This window comes from Lampetra planeri, chromosome 1 (assembly GCF_965212315.1).
Source record: "Lampetra planeri chromosome 1, kcLamPlan1.2.h2, whole genome shotgun sequence".
Classification (NCBI taxonomy): domain Eukaryota; kingdom Metazoa; phylum Chordata; class Hyperoartia; order Petromyzontiformes; family Petromyzontidae; genus Lampetra; species Lampetra planeri.
In genome coordinates, this window is record NC_136107.1 from 16,757,214 (window position 1) to 16,767,681 (window position 10,468).

Sequence of the window (10,468 nt, forward strand, 5' to 3'; positions counted from 1 at the left end):
GCCCTCGTTAGTTGACTTGGCGTAACGTAATCCTATTGCTGTAACCGTGCATGCGTCTATCCATGTATGTTACATGTAGAACCACGAACGCTGCATGACTTTGTAGTCCTGTGTATTATACCGTGTGTGTACGTTCCAATGGAGGCTTTTATTCAGCAGTGGATTGACCATGCCTGATGATGATGATTAATGGGGGTGATGTCATATGGTGTATGGAATGTGCGCGGGTTGTATTACAGTATCTATGATTCATCATCGATGTATGTTTTTGGTCATCGCGTGAGTACAATGCAATGTGTGTCGTACACCCTCATCCACCCGCACAGTCAAATACATAGACTTGTCACGTGAACAAACAGACCAATTTATTATTGCACACCGATATGTTGAAGATCAATTCACAACAAATAACAATTAAGATCGACGTTTCTCGCTGGTAATTACATCCGGCATCATCAGGCGATTTCCAGAGTTTTAACTCCTACACTGCAGGAGTGTTAAAGTTGCAGTATCTCTCAGATACTGACATAAATGTTATGACTGCTTACATCTCATGCGCTCATTTCCGTCTCAATGAACCGGGGATGCTATATGTATGTTGTACTTCTTTCGCACCGTATGTAGCCAACCGTGGTCATCGGAGGTGCCATGTTAACCGTTTCGTTTTAATGAGCAGTTGGTTCAGCATATAAAGATGTTCACCAACATTAAATCAGCGCGCTTCACAGGTGAATAAATGCACGACATAACGATCCAAACGCTCATTCATTCATGCGCTTCATTGATAAAAAAAAAACCTGCAGGTGAGAGCGCGCATTGAGACAAACCAGCTCCGGTTCAACAAAAGAGACCTGGGGACAAAGTAACACAGTACACGCCGACTCCACATCCTCCCCCTCCCATTCAACGACGGGAAGTGCACATCGTCAGCAGCAGTCATTGTCAATCCACTGCTGCATGAATGCCTCTCTCCCAAGCCATCTTATGTCATCTCTCAGCTTCCTGTGATGTAACAATCCATCTAGTTCCTGGACGCGAGCTGCGTGTTATCCACCGATCGCTGACCACTGCACGTGTACGTATCTCTCTTGAAAGGGAAATTTTTTTGGTCTCAACTTGGCGTTGTATTCATGTTTAGCAGTGGTCTTCAATGCAAGGCCTGCGGGCCACTGATGGCCTTTAGTGCGGCTCCTGACGTGTGGTCCCCGACAATACACAATATGTGAAAACACCCCCTCAGTGCCGGATTAAGCTAGTGCGGGGCCTGTAGCATATGCTATAAAGGGGCCCTAAATAAAAAAACACGTAAATATTAAAAGACATAATTGTTTAACTTGCATAGTAAAGTGATTGTATTATTTAATTTGCTATACAGCCAGATAATACAACAAATCGCTAACCTTAAACACCCAGTCGTTCATAAAAGTTGAAGGCAGTATAGTACTATAGTAATAGAGCAAGTGCAGAATCACTGAACCAGAATTGATAGCTTGAAAGCATTTAGCGCGGTGCCCTTGAAAGTGCGGGGCCCGTAGCATATGCTACTTTTGTCACTAAAATAATCCGGCACTGCCCCCCCCCATCAACATCATGCTGTCAAACCCCAATGGTTTGAAATGTGTGGCGGCCCTCAGACTGATGATGTCTTATCAGCGAAAGTGGCCCCCCTCTGTAAATTAGTGAAGAACACCGATGTTAAGTATAGTGAAATCTATACGTGTACAGAAATACATGCATTTGCGTATTGTGCATTAATAGTTACAAATTAAATCATTCCCACTAATTTGTAAATCCAACATTGCATGGGTATGATTGCTTGACCATATTTCACTACGCTGGTCAGTGCCAGGTTGGGGAACGAAGATGCCCAGGAAGCGGCTCAGACTTCACTCGCCGCCACTAATGTTGGCCGCGTCTGGGAATCAAACTCGGGTAGAGAGGTTCATAGCAAACCCACTGCGCCACTGCACCACCCCCGTATTATCACTTGTCGACTGTTCAATGGATTTTCAATCAACATTTGTCATCACACGCGCTAGTTCTGCTTCACGAAGCGTTCTCTCTCATCACATTTCGAATCCAAATAGCTCTTCTCAGTGGGATAAATGATACAATTGAGAGCTCTTACAGTAAGTCTCGCACAAATCAGAGCACCCGAATAACATGTTATTACAAATCCCAATAAACGACACAATAGTTCAATAAGCGTCACGTCACGCGATGAATTACGTTCAGAACTGTATCTTCAGAAGTAGTTATTTATCATCAGCCCCTGAGTTTGCGAGCGGTCTGTGCTAAATAATATCACAAAACTGCTTTTGAGATCCATTCAATTGCCTATATTATCCACACTAGATGTCTTGGCATTGTTGTGCGCTGCTTTGCACCACTATCCGAGTAGTTAACCTCGCATTCAATAAACCTTCAGAGCCAGGGTGAACATCCGACTCCAACGTATTTAATGAATAGAATGAGGTAAAACTGATGGAAAAACACAGCACGAAATACAGCATCTGTTAATAATTGCAATAGCAATACAATGAACACTGGAGCATCATAACATTGTCTCAGATAACATGAATCTCAACAATAGGTCCTGGATGGACCAGGCACCTGCATTAGCACTGAAACAAGATAATAAGCTAATGTGTTAAATAAGGTCACTTTGTGTAATCACCATACTGCAGCCTAAATGTACAGTGCTGCTCAAGAACGCATTAAAGTTACATGGGCACAAGTCTGGCTCGACTTATCCAACTACAAGTAACATTCACAATAATGCAAGTGGCAGGCTTCGTTGTTAACTAGACCTCATATTTGTCATAACAATTTAAAAGCATAAAGGCATTTACAGCATAATAACGGCAATCCTAACATTATAACAACATTCCCAGTATTATAAGAACATAAACGAACATACAGACAATGCTTCTTAAAGTCCCACAATGAACCGATGCACCTGTCTTATCTGAGACAATATTTGTGCCTCCATTTTGTACTCTGTGGGATGGCTGAAACGCCTACCTCGTGGCTTAGAGAACCTTAAATCATAACTTCCTGGCCACGTGACCAAACTCAACACCATATCAGAAAGTTCCTGTGTAAACACACCCCCACATCTGCCGTGAGGCAGAACACTAGAACTGGGATAAACCGACTTCAATGTAACCATATACATTTTACATGTAGCTAATATATGTCGTGCTGTCATAGGTGACCTGTCTGAGACCATCAACTCGCTCTACACGAGAACCACGCAAGAATGACAAGTGCATGAACCCCATGGAGCCTGCCTCGCCACGGGTCGATGGAACCCGGATTCGAACCCCTTGCCCTTAGTGATGCCGGTTCAAAGGTTCTCGTTTAGACCGATCCTGCACGCATGACCAGGCAGGTTGCCTCCTGGCGGCATTGATGCGAACCGAGTGCCAAAACAAAAAGCGTCCAATTATATTACCTTACGTCTTATCCCTTGCCAACAGACAACCAGCCACTATTACTACCCCTACCTCTAACTTTAACCAACTAACCAATCAGCCACCACTAGTACGAGCTCTACACTAAACCAGAACCAACTAGCCAATCATCCCACTAATGTCTTGTAATCCTAACCACCATGGTGGCGAGATGTTAACTACCTCGCCTGGTATGGAAAAGGTCGTGGGCTCGATCCCGACCCTGATAGCTGTATATGTGGAGTTTGCTTATTCTCCCAAGTCGCGTCTAAAAAAGCTCAGTGGGCCTTACCTGGTAAAATAAAAAATATTCTTTGGATCTCTCGGTAAAGCCACGTAGATAAAAAAAAAAATTTGATTTTTTAATTCTACGTGACTTTACCGAAAGATCCAAAGAATATGAATTCCTGCAGTCATTAAAGTTTTAAGTAAAAAATATGAATAGTTTGTAGTTTATAAAAAAAATATATAAAGTTTCTAGTTTAATTAATACAAAACCCTATAGTATTATCCCTCTGATGCCCTGTAACCCTAACCAATTAACACTCGCCCTGTCACCGCCTCAATCCCCACCTCTAACCCCAATCCTGCCCCTTCACTCCGCGCACCTATTATTTTATTAGTTTTTGTCCGCGTTTCTATTTTGATTTTCGCTATGCCCTGCGCGCCTCGGAATGGGGGGGGGTTGTGTTCGGTGCAGGAGCGCAGCGCCACCCCACGCGGCCGCTCGGGATCGCAACTCAACTCAGCCCGGCGCATCACATTGCGTCGAGGCATTGCAGACGCTGCCCGTGGTACTTGCCCAAGAAGACATAAACAAAACAACTCAACGCAATCGTCAATAACACCGCCTTAAAAAAGTGAACGGTGTATAACAGGCGACGTTTCGGACAATGGCCCTTCTTGGCTCAGGCTGGCGAAGTGAGCGAGTTTATTTCATTGATTCATGCATTTTATTAATTATTCATTCAGCAATCCGTCCATTCATTAATGAGCTAAATCGAATCCGTACATAGACAGATTATGTGGTGGTGTGACCCAGGTCACTCTTGCAAATAGAACCAGGTATGGTGGCCTCTGGTGTTCTCACATGGTTAACAGCGTGAACTTGACGCGGCACCGATGTCATTTTAGCGACATGCAGTTAGGGTTGGTGGATCACGCAGAGATTGATCACATGCGTAAGCCCCTAACGTGAGTAAGCCCCTAACGTGCGGCACAAGGAGGACAGCCACTGGCAAGGCGGAGCTGGTTGTACACGTGGATTTTTGTCTCGGGCAATCACAGACACAATCCCCAGGCTCCCCTCCACACTCGCCTGTACACCATTCGAGACCACGAATCGAGGTCATTATTCTGGGTCGGGCGTCGCGATGGAATTCAAACATCAAGTACAATTACCATCCTGGCGCGTATAGACTTTGTTGCCGCTTTTGTATCGCGGGTGTCGTAGGGATTACGTAAACCAATTACCTACAAATCGAAAATAATGTTTTCTTAAACGCGCAATTGCATGTATAGTGTTCAAATATTGACGAATAAACTTCTTTATGAGGCATACTATATTTATTGTCTTTCTTTGCGTCACGGTCCCTAACACACAAGGGGTATGACGGTCCTCCTTACCCGATACCTAGGGAGGTATGGCCTCTGGACTCAGAGGGACCTATCACTGGTGACCCGCTAGCCTAACGTCTTCCGACTGGGACCTAGGGGAGGCTAACTTACCCGACCACTCGGTCTGTGGGTCTGGACCACTGGTTTCACTGAGCCCCAGCCCTTAGAAGGGCTGTAGAGCTTGGATCCAGGGTCCTGTCTATCTGGGACCTATTCTCCCCCTGACCACTGGCCTCACTGAGCTCCAGCCCTTAGAAGGACTGTAGAGCTTGGGGTCCAGGGTCCTATCTTCAGCCCGGGCTTCAGTCTTCATGTGGAGATAACTGAGCCAGAGCTCTCAGCGCTCTGGCTTTTATACCGGTTCTAAGCTGGCTTCGCCCAAGCCACGCCCCCTTTCTGGAACCTTCTGGTTTATCCCCTCAGGATCCGTCGTTTGGATCCGCTCTCGCCTCTATTTGACCCCGGGTATTTCCCCAGTAGGATCTGTCGTTTGGATCCGCTCTCACCTCTGTTTAACCCATGGCATTTCCCCAGTAAGGTAATACTGCTGCACCCTGTTGACACCCAGTGGTACTGCAAGTTACTGAATGGTGAGTGGCGATCACCTCTACACATGCATATATCTTGTGCCGATCCAGAGTATACTGCCGGATATCGCTGTAGATGGGAACCCTTCACTCATCTAAAGTTTGTGAGTTCAAATCCCGATCGTGAGGTCGACTCAGCAATTAGTCTGTCCCTCTAGAGTTGGCAACGTGAAACAACTTTGAGGAAAATCTTAATTTTAGAACTTTCGTGACTGCAGGAATTATTATTTGGTTCTTTCGGTTAAGTCACGTCTAAAGATAAAATAATAAATTAAATTAAATAATAGAATGCGACGTTTCGATTGCAACACATGCAATCATCATCAGGTATAATGAAATAGCGACATAAAATCTAACCAGAAAACTATAAACAGACATATTAGCAGACAGATATCACCAAGATACATAGAGAGAGCAACACAGGTAACAGAGAGAGGTGATCGTCTCTGTGGGGTGGCCTTAAATAGACAGAGGAGGGCGGACGCAGAGAGAGGGAGGGGGGTTAGAGAAACAATTAGCATATCAATGAGTGGACAACAAAACGTGGTGCTGCAAGTGCGATGACACGGCAAGCAAGCCTGAAAATCAGGAGAAGGACACACTGTTTTCTCTGCCTGTGTCCTCTCTTTGGAATGTTCACACTTAAATTCTAACTTAGCAATCTTTGAAATACGTAATCAACCAGGCTATGCGTTAATTGTGTGTTGACCGACCCTCTGTGTTGTATTACATTATATTTCGATATTTTGCTCGGTTATTTAATTTTAGTGTGTCCTCCTGATTTTCAGGCTTGCTTGCCGTGTCATCGCACTTGCAGCACCACGTTTTGTTGTCCACTCATTGATATGCTAATTTTTTCTCTAACCCCCCTCCCTCTCTCTGCGTCCGCCCTCCTCTGTCTATTTAAGGCCACTCCACAGAGACGATCACCTCTCTCTGTTACCTGTGTTGCTCTCTCTATGTATCTTGGTGATATCTGTCTGCTAATATGTCTGTTTATAGTTTTCTGGTTAGATTTTATGTCGCTATTTCATTATACCTGATGATGATTGCTTGTGTTGCAATCGAAACGTCGTATTCTATTATTTAATTTAATTTATTATTTTATCTTTAGACGTGACTTAACCGAAAGAGCCAAATAATAATTCCTGCAGTCACGAAAGTTCTAAAATTAAGATTGAACCACTTCTACGGGGAAGTTTTAAACTTATCTTCTTTTTTCTCTCTCTGACTACTTGTTTTCTCTGCCTGTGTCCTCTCTTTGGAATGTTCACACTTAAATTCTAACTTAGCAATCTTTGAAATACGTAATCAACCAGGCTATGCGTTAATTGTGTGTTGACCGACCCTCTGTGTTGTATTACATTACATTTCGATATTTTGCTAGGTTATTTAATTTTCGTGTGTCCTTCTCCTGATTTTCAGGCTTGCTTGCCGTGTCATCGCACTTGCAGCACCACGTTTTGTTGTCCACTCATTGATATGCTAATTTTTTCTCTAACCCCCCTCCCTCTCTCTGCGTCCGTCCTCCTCTGTCTATTTAAGGCCACCCCACAGAGACGATCACCTCTCTCTGTTACCTGTGTTGCTCTCTCTATGTATCTTGGTGATATCTGTCTGCTAATATGTCTGTTTATAGTTTTCTGGTTAGATTTTATGTCGCTATTTCATTATACCTGATGATGATTGCTTGTGTTGCAATCGAAACGTCGTATTCTATTATTTAATTTAATTTATTATTTTATCTTTAGACGTGACTTAACCGAAAGAACCAAATAATAACTTTGAGGAATTTCCACCTCACGGCCATAAAAGTACGGTATTGCTCATTAGACACGTCCATCCTTGGCTCCAGACACTTCCCAGACGTATTCATATCCAGAAAAATTTTGCTCAATATCGCAAGTAACTCAACATAATCTTATGAGCCTCGGGTCGCATCTCACTTGGGCAAGTTAAACATTAGTCCGGAAGGCCCTCGGGCTGATTGACTGAAGGGACGAAAAACATTTCATTGTTTTCTTTGGAGACACCGACTTTAGTTTATTTATTTGTTTTACGCAATCAACGGGTTAGCTTGCCCGCCGCATGTGCAGTCTCGTGTCTCACGCTCCTGACCGACAGTTCCAGCTGCTGTTATCACAGCTGCTGTCAGATGAAATCACCTCGAGAGCAGCTGTAATTTGTTAGACACGTTACGCGACGCAATACTGTGTGTAACATTGAAAGGATAACGCTAATGATAATACTGTATAAATTTACAGCTCGATAAAGGACTCCCCACGCTGATCTGGCAGTGAGGGTCCTTTGACCATACTTCACCACGCTGGTCTTTTTGAGTTGGTTATAATCGGTCTTAGGTTGGGCGTGTGGGCATGCAGAACCGACTGAGATATCGCTTGTGGCTGGGAATGGAACTCAGGGTTCGTCGCGTTGCGCACTAACCAATGCACTTCCCCGCCCCCTCCAAACAATAACCATATAATACCATGACAATTATTTACACTGAAACACCTCACTGACTGCTTGTTCAGGAGGGTCCTGTGTATCAGAGGGGAGCGAGCGAGAGAGACCCTGCGGTGATCACACCCCTTCGTCCACTCCAGTCAGGTGCGGTGGGGATCGCGCGCAGCGACGGAGATAAATGAGCACAGCAAAGAGCCTGCAGGAGACAGCATGGCGAGCATGATGCGGACATCAGCTGTGGAGCAGTGGCGTAGATATCAAGTGTGCAGACTGCACTACTGCATCGAGGCGCACGGGCCGGAGAGGGACAGGCCTTATAGGGGGAGAGGAATTGAAGAGGACAGGAGGTCCCATTTCATTCCTGGCACCGGGAAGTCCATGGCAACCCGCTAAGGCACTGCTGTGGAGTGTGAGTGGGGTTTATTCCAGGAACTCCGGTCTACAAACCCAGACTACAACAAAACATTCCATTGCCATTCGAGTGTTTCCAGCCACATGCACTCTCTGTAGTTTAGTGTGAGCCAGAACTGTGATCATCTCTTGCGAATGAGTCCAGGTGCATGGCAATAATGTGGTAATCATACGGAGAAGCTAAGGGAGTGAGCGGCACTGCATCTGACTTGCCCTTCCGGTACCCTGCCTAAAGAGTGAGGGGCAGCTGCCACTTCTATCCCTATTGCTCCCACGCCCGACTTGTGTGGCCACGTAGATCGTAAACTTCGTCAGAATTTGGAAATGTTTTTTTAGAAACCTGTGAGCAATTCACTGGAATGCGACTGAAGTTTAGCCTGGATAGTGCTTGAATTGGTGGTCACCATATAAAAAGAAAACTGATCTTATAGGCTGCCGTATGGTTACATTGTGGGCAGCAGTGGGCAGTCCCAAAAGTTACTTGTTGTACTATATTATATGCACCCACGTTTATGCTCCCGGAATTGACATATCCATATTAAGCAGTGTATGGTTCAGAGCATCACTGCAACATGCACGGCGTGGGGAGGCCCTCGTCCAGCAGTGTTTTGGCAACAGAGCCTGTACACAGTGTGCATTGTCGATGTACATACCCCTCTGGAGGGAACTCTCCAGAGCTCTTTCTAGGGCAGACCTTTCCACCAGCAGTGGCGTGTGCAAGAAATTGCAGGACAACACCTTTACCTTTTACGTTGTCAACTAAAGTTTATCCCTCCTGAAACATGTAACACGTCTGACACATTCAACAGTGACGTGCACTGACGTATCGTGAGGGGAGTCGTTCGATATATTCAATACCAGACGCATTCTTGTGCAAGTTACAAAAGATGAAACTTTTAAACATCGTTAACAGCTGGGCGCGCAGATAAGCCAACGCATGGCGGTTATCCAAGCGAGCAAAGCATGGCAACTCTGCGGTTGATACATCAGCCAGACAACGGCTCTCTTCGCGAGCTGAGTTCAAATCCACGACGCTAAACCGGGGGAAACAATGGGCGATCATCACCCTACGCAGCGCTATAATTATACATATCCATTGGTGTTAGATACAAGGTGGGTTTTTTTATGAAGACAATATGTGCTGCCTTGTTTCGGCGTTGATGCTATCCGGGAAAGCACCGGTGCCTCTACTACTATGATGATGATGATCATCATCATAGTCGTAGAGGCACCGGTGATGATGATGATGATGAGCCGTGGTCTATCCACGGCTGGACGAATGCCTCTCCCAACTGCCGCCACCCCTTTATGATCCTGCGATGAAACAATCCATCTAGCACCTGCACACGTGCTGATTTCAACGTTCCATCTCCGTAGGAGACCGACGGCCTCTCAATCGCGTTCCCTCCTTTGGCTTGTCTCAAACATCGACCATCACCGCTTCTGTCGACGTGTCCTGCCAAAGCCCACTTGTTTTCCTAAAAGTAAAACGTATATACGCAATCCATGTGCTCTTATTCTTAATTCCAAAAAGGTCAGGCGCAACTTACAAAAAGAGATGACACCTTAGCAATGCGTGATGCGGCAGTACGTACAGATAACTCCATAGTTGTACTATACTGCTATGCTCCCACATTTATGCTCCCCGCCTTCACCAACCCTCACTAATCGATGTGGTGAAATATGTTCGAATAATCCCCACGACCCGTGCGTGGCGTGGGGAAGGCCCCTTAATCCAGCAGCGAATTGACAAAAACACTGCCGTACACAGGCATAGTCATCGCAACTTCAGTTTATGATCTGATGGCCGATTTTGAAATCTCTGATCTGAACGTCGCTCACTTGAGCCGTACCCTAATGTGCATCCGAGGAATTTTTTATTTAAAAAAAACTGTCTGTCCTGCAGCTAAAGCAGTTTTACGCCCCAGCTAC